This window comes from Nymphalis io, chromosome 16 (genome assembly GCF_905147045.1).
Source record: "Nymphalis io chromosome 16, ilAglIoxx1.1, whole genome shotgun sequence".
NCBI lineage: Eukaryota > Metazoa > Arthropoda > Insecta > Lepidoptera > Nymphalidae > Nymphalis > Nymphalis io.
In genome coordinates this window covers 11756644-11772405 of record NC_065903.1, presented here as the reverse complement: position 1 = coordinate 11772405, position 15762 = coordinate 11756644, and the positions used below count along the sequence as shown (strand labels likewise).

Here is a 15762-nt window from a genome sequence, read left to right as displayed (position 1 = left end):
CTCAATCGCAGCCTTGATGGCACGGGTATTGGAGCGTCGGAGATCGCGTCGCGTCAGCGTTTTTATTGTTCGGTTTAAGGCCTTATCTGACAAAAACGATGGTAGTTCTCGTCGTTTTCTCATGAGCTCGAGTGTCTCAGCAGAGAGTTTTGGTGCGTTGTCTCTTCTCTGTGGCGGAAAACACTTGCGGGATGTGTTTTGCAGTATTTTGACCAGCGTGTCGGTTCTCTCATCAATGCTGCTTATGGTTTCCAACGCGGTGAATTGATTTTGAAGTTCCATTTGGAACTTTTCGGAGCCTTGAGCAGCTTGAAGCATGGTAGGTCGGAGAGTAGACCTCATCATTCTCGATCTTTCGGCTTTTAAGTTGATATTTAGAGTGCCTCGAACCAAGCGGTGATCACTTCCGGTATTAAACCTGTTGATCACTGAAACATCTCTAAATATGTGCCTTTTATTCGAGATGATAAAGTCTATCTCGTTCCTTGTCACGTTATCGGGGCTTCGCCAGGTCCACCTCCTCTGAGGCTTCTTTTGAAAGAAAGAATTCATCAAAAAAAGCCCCTGCGCTTCGAGGAAGTTTACCAGCATTTGCCCCCTGTGATTTCTGCAGCCCAAGCCGTAAGGTCCGACTTTCGATTCACCGCTATCTTGTACTCCCACTTTAGCATTAAAGTCTCCCATAACAACATTGTAGTGGGCCCTCGAGGTGTCGTTGAGGGCCTTTGCGATGTCCTCGTACATCGCTTCGACCACATCATCAGAGTATGCCGAAGTTGGCGCATATACCTGTACAACCTTCAGGGAGTACCTGTCGGAAAGTTTTAGGACAAGGTACGCTACCCGGTTCGACACACTACTGATTTCCACAATGCTGCTAATGAGATCCTTTTTGACTAGAAAACCGACACCACCCTGGGAGAGGTTATCACCTTCGCGGAAGTAGAGTAAGTTACCGGACTCTAGAGTTATCGTGTCCTCCCCCTGTCTTCGGACTTCAGATAACCCCAGTATATGCCAGTTTATATGACTTAACTCTACTTCTAATTCGGCGAGGTGATGGTCCAGCCTCATCGAGCGTCCATTATACGTTGCCATTTTCAGTCGTTTTATACGGTAGCCTGCCGTGAACCGGTGATTCTTAGCACCCCCTGCCCTGCCGATACCGCGACCGCTACCTTGGTCGGGCCTAGCGGGCTTGCCGGTAACTGGGGGCCTTTTTTTGGGCGCATCTGCCATTTAGGGAGGTGGTTTGCCCATACTCGCCGCGCTGGGCAGGCGTGTTGGCGAGCGCAGTAGGGGGTAAGATGTTTATGGGAGGGGGGACGCTGCTGCCCATCCCCCCTTTTCCCCGTCCCTCAGTCGCCTCTTACGACACCCACGGGATGAGATTGGGGGAGTACTATTCTAAGCCGGTACTCCACGGCTAAATTAGCACATCATAGGCGAACAAATCACTTGATTCGACACTTATGTATTATATATGACTGCCTCGTTGGTCTAGTGGCTTGATATAAGGCCGCAGACCCGGAGGTCCTGGGTTCAATTCCCAGGTCGGGCCAATAAAAAAGTTATTGGGTTTTTCTGTCAGAAAATTCTCAGTAGCAGCCCGGAGTCTGAAAGTTGGAAGTGCGAACACTCCCGTGCCTTGAAAAGCACGTAAAGCCGTTGGTCCTGCGCCTGATCTCTTTCCGGTCGTGTCGGATTGCCGTCTCATCAGATTATGAGAGTTAAGGAATAGAGAGTGCACCTGTGTTTGCGCACACACTTATGCACTATAATATCTCCTGCGTAGTTGGCTAATCTCTCTTGAGATTGGCCGCCGTAGCCGAAATCGGTCTGGAGGACATTATTATTATTTATTATTATATATCATTATTTAAAAAGTTCAATTTTACGCAATCAACGTCTGTACGCGTATTTATATAAACAACGGAAGCTGAAACCTCAAGCAATGTGCGTATTATATTATTTCCTATATTACATTTCTTCATTAACATTACCAACAACAATAAACAAGTTTGTTAATAACATTTGCCGCGTGGTTTTAACGCTGCAGTAAAGGACACTCGCTACATCTGATAAAGAAAATTCCATCCCCTTAATACGAACTCGTTCAACCAAATAATATGTACAAGAATAGAGTACTTTATACAAACTGTTACCATTGTATATGTAAGCGAAGAACTTATAAATACATACTAGCTCTTAAGCCACAGCTTCACTCTCGTCATAATTCAGAATTCAAAACTTCAATTGAGAATTTTTTGCCACATGTACTTATTCATTGAAAAGTTTAAAGCGTAAATACGATACCTCTTCTAATGGCTCATGATGTACGAAGGTAGCGTTCAAAAAGGTCATATGAGACACGAGTTTTTAAAATATAATAAGAGTGATAGCAGACTAGCAGTGTGCGTGTGAAAACCAAAGAACGCAGTGTTTTATGCATCTGTGGTATATCTGCTTATAATAAATATTGTACGTTTAAAAGCTCTTTCTTCAAAAATGAAGGTTTATCATACAAAATTTTCAATTTAACCAAAAACAAACTGCCTATCAATATATATATTTAAGATAAAGGCCTTCTTTCCCCTGGGGATTGGAAAGCTCAAGTGTTCAAGCCACTGGGCCATCTCGGCTTTCGAGCTCAGAAGAGAAAGAGAGAGAGATTCAGGGAAATTTTACTTACTTGTTGTTTATTAGCATCTCAAAATCTATAAAATCGCTAACCTTAGATATTACTGTTTCTATTGTCAGCAAATGTTTTGACAATTAAACGTTAACTTAAAAATATACGCTTTTAAATTTAATTTAAGTACTCTTATGTATAATAAAATATGAAATTTGACATATGAAGAACCCCCTTAATCCTCCACCTCCTATAAATATAATGGCTTAGGCTTACAATAAACGCTTTGAAGTGGATATTTCATGTTGAATGTGAGCTGACATTAATTAATAATTTGTATGATCACGACAATTTCAAAGGCACGTGTAACTCGTGTCCAATAGTAATTTCGTTCACGTAACGCTACGCTGACGCTACGCACGCCCTCTACGAAACTACTACCATTGTTTATATAACTCGCTCTATACTCGCATCAAAAACACAATTTTTTGACATTTATATATTTACACATAGTTGATTTCTTTTGAAAAATAACATTTCATGCCTCGTCTATTTTAAAATAAAAAACTAAACTTGGCAATCACTTATAATCAATTAATACATGGATACGCTGTCTTTCGCTAATATTTACGTATGTGTTTGTACATATTTAATAATAATAATATCCTGGGACATTTTTCACACACGGCCATCTGATCCCAAATTAAGCTTATACAGAGCTTGTACTATGGAAACCAGACGTAAATACATACTTATATAGATAATTACACCAAGACTCAGGACAAACCGGAATCGATCTCACAACCTTCGGCGTGAAAGGCAAGCATCCACCAACCACGCCAACCGGCTCGTCATCGTATTTGCTATGTATAATATCTGTATTTGTAACAAAAATTATGTTTTAGCTTTTTATCATTCATATGTCTAAGACATAGCAAAAGTAGCTACTAATACCACCTACCACGCAAATGTTAATGATTTGCTGCAATTAATTTTACTAGAAACGCTTATATCATTTTATCATTTATAAAAACCGTACTGGCTTCATTCATTATTTAGCGAATAATTATCTGAAAATTAAATATTTATTGCATCTTATAATATATAAAAATCGAAGTCAAAGTTTATTAAGTTTATCCATTTAAAAACTAGGCACCTATCGAGAATGGTTTGATCCTGATATCATCAACTGCTTTTAAAATGAAAATGAATAAATTTGTATAATTAAGATTTGCGCATACCAAAGCCGATTTAATAATTACTAAAATTCGTCCCCAAAATTCGGCAACAATGATGGCAATTCTCAAAAACTAGACAATTGCGTTGAATACTACAGTACAAAAGTATGTTCGCAAACGACGCATTCTTAACTCTTTTGCTCTCATAACACCGAGATTCATGCCTCGTATCTACAACTATTATAAGATAGCTTTACGATAACCAACGAGTCAGCTACCTCTGAAACAAAGTATTACCAAGCCAAATCTCGACTCGCAGTCACCTCGATTTTATTTCACATCTAAACAATAGTAGCAATCGATTGGGCTGACCAGGCGCCCCCGTAATCCTCGGGCGATGTTTGTCTAGTTAAAATAATTGCAATTTCTTATCCGAAAGAGTAATAATGATGTAAATGTAAGTCTAACGCTCTAATGTATTTTGATAATACAAGCTTATTTCATCATTTCTTGTTGTATGTTAAAACTATTTTCTCATAAGAAAAGTGTATAATATATATCTGAAATCAGACACTAAATATAATTCGGTTTCGATTCGGCGGTAAAAGTTGAAATTGATGGTCATTGCTAAACCTCATAGTTAAATAAAATCAACAAAAAAAATATTTTTCATTAATATCATTTATTATTAAGATACACGCACACATTACAATGATATTTATACTGATATTTTCAGACCTTATCAGTTTAACGTGAAGCTACTTGCATCACTGATATGAAATATGGCTATTAGACTTTGCAGTTTGCTTATTTATAATAACAAACAAAAATTAGAACATAAAAAAACAATAAAGGAAGACAATTCGTTAACACTATTTTATTATATAATATATATTTATTTCTAAACTTATATAATTTAAATGAGAAATAAATAATTAATCTCTCATATAAAATTCAATTTAATTTTTAACCAATAATATAACAAAAATTATGCTCCAGGTGAGGCTCGAACTCACAACCCCGGCATATCTCACACGAACACTGACTTATAAGTACCGTGCGCTAACCAATTGCGCCACTGGAGCTGTGTTTCACAAGTTAAATATGAGGAATTTAATCAACATTAAATTCTTAAATTAAAAAAAAGAAGCAACACATATAAACTGTTTATAAATCATTTAATGTCGTATAAAGCAGAAACGAAAATCCATTAACTTTAACGTTTATTGTCCATCAGCCCCCGGGCAGGGACCAGACAACATTCAACGCGCACGCTTCAGGCGGTCTGACCTTATGACGTATCTATGGTAACTGCTACAGATTATACAAAACTATATTAACTACTTTTGGTATGTTTGTTTTTATTATCTATTTATACATTAAATACTAATGACAAGATAAATTTTTACTTTCGCTCATAAATATTTACAGTTTAAAATATGTTAGCCAATTAACCTTAGTTTGCCAAAATCTGGCCCTAGAGTACGTCTCCTTGTTTCTGAAATTACACTGAAACATTCATTCATTCTGGGTATGCAGAAAACAAAATAACGATATAAATCTGCATTGCACGCAAGCTTAGTTAGAATCAAAAAGCAGCAGCAATTTTACTAGCTTTTATAAAACTTCATATGTTTATAGAAATAAATTATAAACTGATACTCTCAACTGATTGAGCCGAATTTGAATTTAAGTTTTCACTTCTATTTGAATTTATTTATCTTTAAAATAATGTTACGATATTTTTAGTAAAAACTGCCGACAGAAATAATATGTTATATAGAATACTATCATGTTATATAAAAACTTATCCTTTTTACATAAACTTCGTTGAATTGAATGTACTTCAGCTAAACAATGAAATTGTTTTAATACGAATACGGATAACGTGTGCCACAACGGTCACGTGAGTACCGGTAAGATGTGCAAATTGCAGAGAGAATCTGTCACATTCTCCCATCTTTTCAAAAACGGCTATCACATAGATTTCAGTGGATATAAAGCTCACATACCCCATAAACCCGATTCAATCCCCAGGAGCTGGGATATCTTTCGGATATTTCCCCTGAGTGAAAAAAGGGTCGCTAGTTATAATAATTTCAAGTTATACAGTGTAAACTCAAATTTTGTTTAAGGCAAGTGTAAAAAGTGAGCACTAAGTATGAGTTAGACATCCCAGAGGAAAAGAATTCCATTATATAACTTTTCCATCTTTATGTTAATTTCGAAAGGAAATATGAAAGTAAAAAAAGAAATGGGATAGATGTAAGGCATCCTCAAAACGCCTTTTTTATTTTTCAAAGCAATATTGTCATAACGCTGACGAAATCAAACACTGTACAAATTTAATAATAATTATTAATATAATTAAATAATAATTGCAATATTAATAGAAAGTATAAATAACCATAAGTAGAAGACGAAATTATAAATTAATAGCAAAAGTGTTCAATACGACATTTGATTAAAAATAGCGGTTGAAACGTTTAATTCTATTTCCACGAAATTGGCGCGCGTGCCGCTATTACGCGCTGTCTGCGCGCCCATCCGTTCAAAAACGTTTTACATAAGAATTCGAATTCACAAACCACTGGTTCGGATAATAGTAAGGATAATAAAAATAGGGCTTCCATTTCTTATTTTAGAATGCTTTTACAATCAATTTAACATTTGCCTTTTAACTTCACGGCAGTTCAAATTATTTTTACAAATATTTACAAATTTTGATATATCATATAATTTATTATTATTATCTGTACACAATAAAAAGTCATGGCTAAAAACCAAACTACTACTACAACTACTCTCTACAGTCGAATCTTTATTCTAAATTGATTACATTATAAATTATTTCTTATGTGTCTATTCTGTAAGTAAATCCTTCTAAGTACCGTAAAAGGAAAGATTTCAAAGCAAAGAAAACAGCAGTTTTTTAAAATTCTAGAAATAACATTCGTATAAATTATTGCATAATCATTAGAATTAATTAATTATATTTATCCTGCTCTTAATTGCACTTTTTATAACTGGTAACCCTGTTTGAATGAATTCTGCAGGATCACTGTCTACACTTGATTTGGGTACCAACTTTGTGAAGGAAACGAGTGGAAAATCGAATCACGCCTTTCAATGGCGGGAAGTGGAGCAATATGTCAAAAGGTTTTGATCGATCATCACTCGAACAACTCGGCGAGCGTATAATAGATATTTCATAATGTATGAAATGTCTCTGTCATTTCATTTTCCATTTTTTTAATGCATCTACCTCATTTTTAGGCACGTACATTATATTATAGATCCATTAATTTTATTTTCGTTATAACATACTTATCGTACCAAGTGCATTTCAATTTAATTTGTTTAAATTAAATTCTATATGAAGAAGCTATCTTCAGTATCAATCAATCAACAGCCAATCGTTGTCCACTGCTGAACATAGGCCTCTCCCAAGGTGCGCCAAAGCTCCCTGTCCTCCGCCTTCCGCATCCAGTTGGTGCCCGCCACCTTCTTAAGGTCGTCGGTCCACCTGGCTGGAGGGCGCCCTACGCTGCGCTTGCCGATTCGCGGTCTCCACTCTAGGACTCGTCTGCTCCAACGGCCATCGGTCCTACGACATACGTGACCAGCCCACTGCCACTTCAGCCTGCTAATTTTGCAAGCTATGTCGGTGACTCCGGTTCTTTTCCGGATAATCTCATTTCTGATCTTATCCTTCAAAGATACTCCGAGCATAGCTCGCTCCATAGCACGCTGAGCGACTTTGAATTTGTGGACTAGTCCCGCAGTTAGTGTCCACGTTTCGGCACCGTATGTCATGGCAGGTAAGACGCATTGGTTGAAGACTTTCGTCTTCAAACATTGCGGTATAGACGACTTGAGGACTTGACGAAGGTTGCCAAATGCTGCCCATCCCAAGCGAATTCTTCGATCGGCTTCCTTCTCGAAGTTGTTCCTACCGACTTGTATTATCTGTCCTAGGTAGGTATATTCACTAACAACTTCGAGAGGTTTCCCCTCGACGTATATCGGTCCCGGCACGACATGCCTATTGAAAATATATATATATATATATATATATATATATATATATATATATATATATATATATATATACATTTTCAGTAAGTTATAGTCAAAAGACTCAAAACTGTACATCGAATAGCATTTACCATCACCGATGCAATTTAAAAAAGTAACGATACAGATCAAATAAATGTAAACAAGATTAATTTGAAAGTAGAATAAACTTAAATCCCCGTACTTATTTCCGCCTCACGGTACACCGTTTGGAAACGAAGACGAATCAAAAGGATTCATCCTTTTCGATAGCAATGAATTTCCCGATTTACTTCAAGCCACGAAAATTGTTTTATATCAGCTTTTATATAATTAAGAGAAAAATTACAAAAAGTTTGTAAACATATTTGTCGGGATAGTGAAATTTCGCAAAATCTTATATGCATATTAGTTGTATGTATAAGCTGTGTGATAATAATAAGTAAAATATGACTTTTCCTGGCTAAGTAAAGTAAAAAGTAATGTAACAGGGTATAAATTACTGGGTGGTAGGGCTTTGTGCAAGCTCGTCTGGGTAGGTACCACCCACTCATCAGATATTCTACCGCAAAACAGCAATACTTGATATTGTTGTGTTCCGGTTTGAAGGGTGAGTGAGCCAGTGTAATTACAGGCACAAGGGACATAAAATCTTAGTTCACAAGGTTGGTGGCGCATAGGATATGTAAGCGATGGTTGACATTTCTTACAATGCCAATGTCTAAGAGCGTTGGTGACCACTTACCATCAGGTGGCCCATATGCTCGTCCGCCTTCCTATTCTATAAAAAAAAAAAACCTTGGATGTTTTTACTGTATGACTTTCCAGATCTCCGACTCGGGGATAATTTTAAGCTTGAAACGCTTAATAAGGTTTAGTGTTTCCATAATCGCTATTACAATGGCCCGTCAGTCAACCGTATCCGCTTTTCGCGTCGCGGATATTCGTCTGTCTGCAATCCTGTCTTATTTAGAACCATTACTATTAAACACAAAATCAATTAATGTCAAAATAAAACTTTGAATAAATTTTCTTTGTCTCATTTATATTTTAATATTAAAGAAATTACTTATTTATTACTTTAATAAACCTATGGTACGTTTAATAAAGTATTAAATAAGTAATTGTAAAATAGATGGAAAAAATTACAAAAGAGAACTAAGTATAAAAGGCATCTTGAACCCCTTTAAAAGATTTCTTCCATCATACCAAAGAAAGAAAAAAAATAGGTTATTATTTTAAAAGGTGCGAACAATCATTCAAAATCTAAACAATAATGTTAATAAGAAAATTAGATATATTCAGCTATATTATTCTTAATCTAATATACTTACATAGTTACATATACCGAGTCATATGAATTGAGTTAAAATGATCGAAGCCTTGTTAGTGCGAATACATTGCGATATTAATTTTGACACGCACGTAGAAAATTATTCTGTAAGGTGAGATTATTACATTACATTACATTAAACTTAAGGTATATAAGCAAGTAAAGCGCTCTTAGGTACGTGCAGCCCGGGTTTGTATCTAGGCCAACAAGAAACCGGCCTAGAAGCACCGCCACCCGAAGTTCTCAGCCAAAAATAAAATATTTTAAACGCTTTCGTATGACCTCAAATGTTAAATTGCCTAGTGACTAAAGATCAAAAGGAAACCTTGAGCTTTACTACTTAGCATTAGAAGGCGAAAACAATCTACTTTCTAATAAATTATAATATATGTCAAAATTGAGTTCGAGTTTAAATCGTAAACAACTAGTAAGCAAATCCTCTGAACAATGACCCAAAAACGAAACATAAATACTCCGTCGACACTTCCAGACTTTAAACAAAATCCAGACTTTAAAGATGGACAGTTTGCTTTATCTTGATTAAATTATTTATTCGACGACTATATGAAAAAACTGCATCGTTTGTGTAATAGCTACATAAGACTGATCCGATGTCTTGTAAAATTAATGATTAAAACTATAGCGCTAATCTTTAGCCGACTACATAAAAAAACTTGCCGAGGTGTCTCAGTGAGACGCTTGAATCTTAACCGATGATCGTGGGTTCAAACCCCGACAAGAACCACTGAATTTTCATGTGCTTAATTTGTGTTTACATACATCTCGTGCTTGACGGTGAAGGAAGACATCGTAAGAAAACCTGCATGTGCACTAATTTCGCTGAAATTCTTCCACATGTGTATTCTACCATCCCGCATTGGAACAGCGTGGTGGAAAAAGCTCCAAAACATTCTCCTTAAAAGGAGGTCTTAGCCCAGCAGTGGCTGTTTACAGGCTGTTACGCAAATATAATAATTATTTTTGTTTTGCGATTATAAATAAAATTTGATGCTATTTTTAGATGAAATTTACAGTAAAAACGGCTGTGCTTACGCCTCGTCCACAAAACTAATTCAATGCTGGTTGTTGTTCATAGTCAGATTTTATTTCAAATGCGTTTCATTTAAGTTTTAATAATCAAATCAAATTAAAATATTTTTATTTAAATAGACTTAAGTTTTTACAAGTAAATAGGAAATCTACGCCTTACGTGAATGATTATTTGTGTTGTTTCTGATGACACACTCACATCAACAGCGCGCTTAGAAAGGTATACTTGTAATAAGTTTAACTAGAAATATTATTTTGAGCACATATGTAAACTAGCATTTGTTTTAATGTCAGTTTTCATTGTATAATTCATTTTGACAACGAATTCATTGTGTGTTCTGAGGTTACAGAGTTTAACAATCACGTTATTGTTCGAGTTAGAAAATTATTTAAAAAAAATATTCCAATGTCTGTAAAATAATCAGCGTATTTTTAAATAGTAGTTAAATTACACTATTGTTTCTCTATGTTATTTACCGAGCGAATTTGGAAATCCAGACGGATAAATCTCGCAACTCGACTATTAAGCTAAGCCATTTGAGTCGATAGCAAATTAAATTCATTGAGATTTCATATCACGTAGGGAGCCGATGAGGGTAGTCACCCGTTTGACTATTATTACTGATAGAAACTTAACCAATGTTCCATTAAACAGAGGTCATTGCTGTGAACGTGATTTCTTTCAGAATATTGTTTTAACGCGTATTTATATGTGTGGTTGGTTGGCTTCATTTCAGTTACATTAAAACCTTTTTTCTCGTATATATACAATACATATGCAACGTATATAAGCAACGCATGCCTATATGCCAACATTGGCTAGGTTATATAAAATAAATTATATTTTATATATATTATTATGATATATAAAAATACACTTTTGCCGATGTACAAATCAAAAGAGCCCAACTTACGAGGCTTACTAGAAGCTATGAAAGACATGACGCTGTGAATGACATTAAAATGACACTAGAAGCTATCATAGACGTGGCTAACTTAAAATTTGAATTACTAAGTGATTTATACGATAATTAAGAGGTAGTTATACAATAGTTATAGGAGATAGGATATTTTTACTTAGAACACCAATTTTGTTAGTTACAAGCAAGTCAAGCTTACATTAGCTATCGTGTAAAAATAAAAAGCATATAAAAATTCTACTTAAAAGCTAAAACAAATTCCTTTTCTAACGAGTCACTTAATAATCTCCATGGATCGTTTAACGGACAGACAGAAAACGCAGAACAAGAGCAGATGGTGATTTCATTAAAGCGAGTGAATCCAGCAATTAGTTAAGAGTTTTTACAGATTCCGATTCCGAGGAAAAGAATTTTTGTTAATTGCGTTTCGTTTCACGGTTTTGTGTTTATTTATTTCTGTTGCTAATCTAGCTTATTAGGATAATTTGTATTGTGATGTTATATAAGAACGTTACTCATTTATTTGTATATAAAACATCAATGTCACATTCACAGAAAAACCTTTACAATGTATGAAACACTACTACAGACATTTCAGTAATTAAATTTAAAATGGTTCACATATAATATATTATATTCATGGATTTCCCATTTCCTTAATTTGTGTTTATAAAGAAGTTTGCTCTTCATAGCAGAAAAAGAAATTTTCGCTCAGAATGCGATATTTATGGGCTGTTAAATATAAAAAAGCCTATGGAGTTCACTAAAATCGGTTCAATCGGTCGCGAAAGCGTAACGGGCAGACAGAGTTATTTTTTCATTTATAATATTGGTATAGATTGCTAAATTGCTGATTGGTATTGATTGATAAATAATCTATGCTACATTAGCAAATCATATTTAAACGATGCTCGAGTCAAGTCGACATTTTTGAGTATAACTTATTTCTAAATATAAATACCTTTTATTACATAAAACAAAGTCCCTTCCGCGCCAATCTGCCTGACCGCAATAAACTTAAAAACTACCGAATGGATTTTCATATGGTCTTCACCGTGTACGGAGTGATTCAAGGAGGACTTAGTTGTATAATTAATTAAGGTTCGCTACTTAACTGTCGAATATGACGGAAAAAATCATGCTGACTGCCGAAGGTTTACAGGCGTGCGAAGCGTAAACTAAAAGAGTTATATATTACGATATAAACACTCGTTCAAAGTTTTTAGTACTAGTGAAAATATTTATTTATTCTTAAAACCTAAAAAGTGTTCGATCAACATTTATTCACCATTCAGTGTCACACAAAACGCAAACTTAGAATATAAACTCGAATCGATACCAATAAAACAGTCTTTCAATCTGCTATAGAATCTTGGAGTTTGCTAACAAAGAGGTTTTATTTAACATTCAAGATGCGTTCACTTCTATTCGGAAGTCGGTCCCAATCAAAGTTGCGACGTAAAATAACCTAAAAGTCGGCGCCAAATTGAAGGCTGCCCAACCGTGTCACGTAAAGGACCCGACAACCCGAGCTGGCTGAATAGATTATGCTCATTTTTTCATGTCTGCGGGTTTTTAAATAAAATTCTGTATTTGCAATTTAGGATAGAGGACAAGTTTTATAAAATTTAATTTTTAACTAGTCAGTCGGCCCGGCTGCGCACAGATAATTTACTCGTCTACGGATTTACGTAAAACGTTTATATTGAAGAAGAAGCATACAAAGAAAAATCTTTGATTTTTATGGGCAGGAATCATAGATGAATGTCTAGCAACGCATGGGAATAAACATTTTATATACAATTTTTTTATATATATCTCAGGAAGAAAAGTATGAAGATAACGTTGCATAACATTTTATTTTTATTTAAGTTTCATTAGGATTGGCCAGCCGGGATCGCCGCTTGTAAGGCGTACCATTAGCAAATTTTATCGATTTTATTTATTTTTGCATTATATATAAAAAAATACGCCGTCTTGATTGTCCTGTGGCATTGTACCCAAGACGCTGGCACTATTCCATCTCTGCGCCGCTTGACTCAGCCTTTGGGCTAAATAAGCGCCAGTTCTTCCACCAGGTCACCAGAAGTGTGGAATCTTTTAGTATTTTATATAAATTTGTAATATATAGTTATAATGTTCTTATTTTAATTTTAGTTATAGAATATATTAATAAATAAGTACTTGTTGTGAAAAAAATAAAATAACTTATTTATTATATATTTATAATATGGTGAGATGAGTTACTAGAAAAACACATACATCTTAACCGAAGATTGCTGGTTTGAACCCGCGTTATAATATAGGCAGGCATATAAACTCATTTCTGTTAGAACACTGTTAAGACCTCGTTTTCACATAAAGTAGTAGAGATATGACTGAAGTACGGACCTACTTCAGCGAATCAAAACGGCTAACACCAATAGCCAATAACTTTTTGAATCATAGCACTGGAAATATTTTTTGAGCCACGATGCGGATAGTAATTTATATAGTTAATACTATTTATTTTATCAAATGAAATTTCTGACACTATATAAATAAATTGAGAAAAACTATCACTAAACGAATTTTCAAAAGGGCGTATAATAAATCATTTGTAACAGATATTTGGCACAGTTATTTTTTTTATGAAATAGGTAGATGGCCGGAAAAATGGGCCAACTGATGGTCACCAGCACCCATTCATATTGGTGCACTAAGATATTATAACCATTCCTTACATCGCCAATGTCCACTAACCTTACTAAGATGCTATGCCCCTTGTGCATATAGTGACACTGGCTCATTCAAGCTTCAAACTGGAATACAACAACACTAAGTTTTGCGGTTCGATAGTAGAATATGACTGTCATGATGGATGGTACCTACCCAGATGAGCTTGTACAAAGCCCTAACACAAATTATCATTATTATTATTAATATTACTTCATTTATTTTTGTAATTAATTCAAAATTTCTTTTAGTATAAAACATATTTAAAAGTAATTTGCATAATAAAACCACGCACAAGTTTTTTAAAGGTCGTTGGTGTGAAATTAAAAAAAAAAATAACCAATTCAAATTTGAAATTCTTAGCAGTTGGGGTTGCTAACTTTCTCCATAACATGCAAATGCGAAAAGTTTCGACTAATTGCCTGCAACACTGTCGCGTCTCAGAACTTGTCCGAACAGAGTTGATAAAATCCTTTTTGACCGCTTAAAATATATATTTTAGATTATCATTTTAATTACAGGTATACAATGGATTTTGATGACTATGAGGGAAAGATCATTCTGAAGAAATTTTGTAAAAATACTGCTGCTGCTGAGAATATCTTAATAAAACACATACACATATTTAAACACGACACATTTTTACTGACTGCTCGGAACCCAGGACCTCGGGATGCAGCCTTACAATTATTAGCCGCTATCCAACAAGACATTAATTTTTAAATATTACTAGCTTCCCGTCCCAGCTCCACACGGGTAGAATAACGGAATACCTATTTATTTACTATTTAGCTGAACACCGAATACTTAAAAATATAACTAAAAGTAACAAAATGACGAATTTATAGATGTAACTTTTATAAATGTGAAACATACACTGCTAGTTCGATAAATCGCAATTTTTTGCTTTACTTAACTAAAACATTAATTATACAGTAACAGTAACAGCCTGTGAATGTCCCACTGCTGGGCTAAGGCCTCCTCTCCCTTTTTGAGGAGAAGGTATGGAGCTTATTTCACCACGCGGGTCACCAATGCGGGTTGGTAGAATACACGTGTGGCACAATTTCAGTGAAATTAGACACATGCAAGTTTCCTCACGATGTTATCCTTCGCCGTATAACACGAGATGAATTATAATCACAAATTAAGCACATGAAAATTCAGTGGTACTTGCCCGGATTTAAACCCACGATCATCGATTAAGATTCACGCGTTCTTACCACTGGGCGATCTCAGTATTATTGTTGTTATGTCTTTAGTCTTTGTTCAAACAAATATTGTATAGGTGTATACACCTATATACTATTAACGTATAAATTGTCACTGAGTTAACTGACACAGACCTTGCTCACACCGCAGGCTTGAGGTGGACTATCTATCTTATGAAGGATATCGAGATGAAAACATAGACAATTTTTAGTACTTTTTATAGTTTTGACATATTCTTAATAAGTCACATACCAGTAACCAGTAACAGCCTGTGAATGTCCCACTGATGGACTAAGGCCTCCTCTCCCTTTTTGAGGAGAAAATTTTAGAGCTTATTCCACCAAGCTGCTCCAATGCGGGTTGTCGGAATACACATGTGGCTGAATTTCAGTGAAATCAGTCACATGTAGGTTTTCTCACGATGTTTTCCTTCACCGTCAAGCACGAGATGAATTATAATCACAAATTAAGCACTTGAAAATTCAGTGGTGCTTGCCCGGGTTTAAACCCACGATCATCAATCAAGATTCACGCGCTCTTACCACTGGACCATCACGGCTATTGTATAAAGTTACATACGTAAATATATTTTCTAACGAATCAAAATTCAAATTAAAATTAACTCATTACGCATAGCCATGCAAATATGTATTCTATCTCGAATAT

The 15762-nt window shown here is 35.2% G+C and overlaps 1 non-coding gene across 1 annotated transcript; it reads right to left on the bottom strand.

Annotated features, from left to right (window-relative positions):
* Window positions 1-4801: 4801 nt before the first annotated feature.
* Window positions 4802-4895, bottom strand: Trnai-uau (transfer RNA isoleucine (anticodon UAU)). The gene is made up of 2 exons: window positions 4858-4895; window positions 4802-4837 (listed from the first exon to the last, which is right to left on the bottom strand). It is a non-coding gene; the product is annotated as a tRNA-Ile (tRNA).
* Window positions 4896-15762: the final 10867 nt, after the last annotated feature.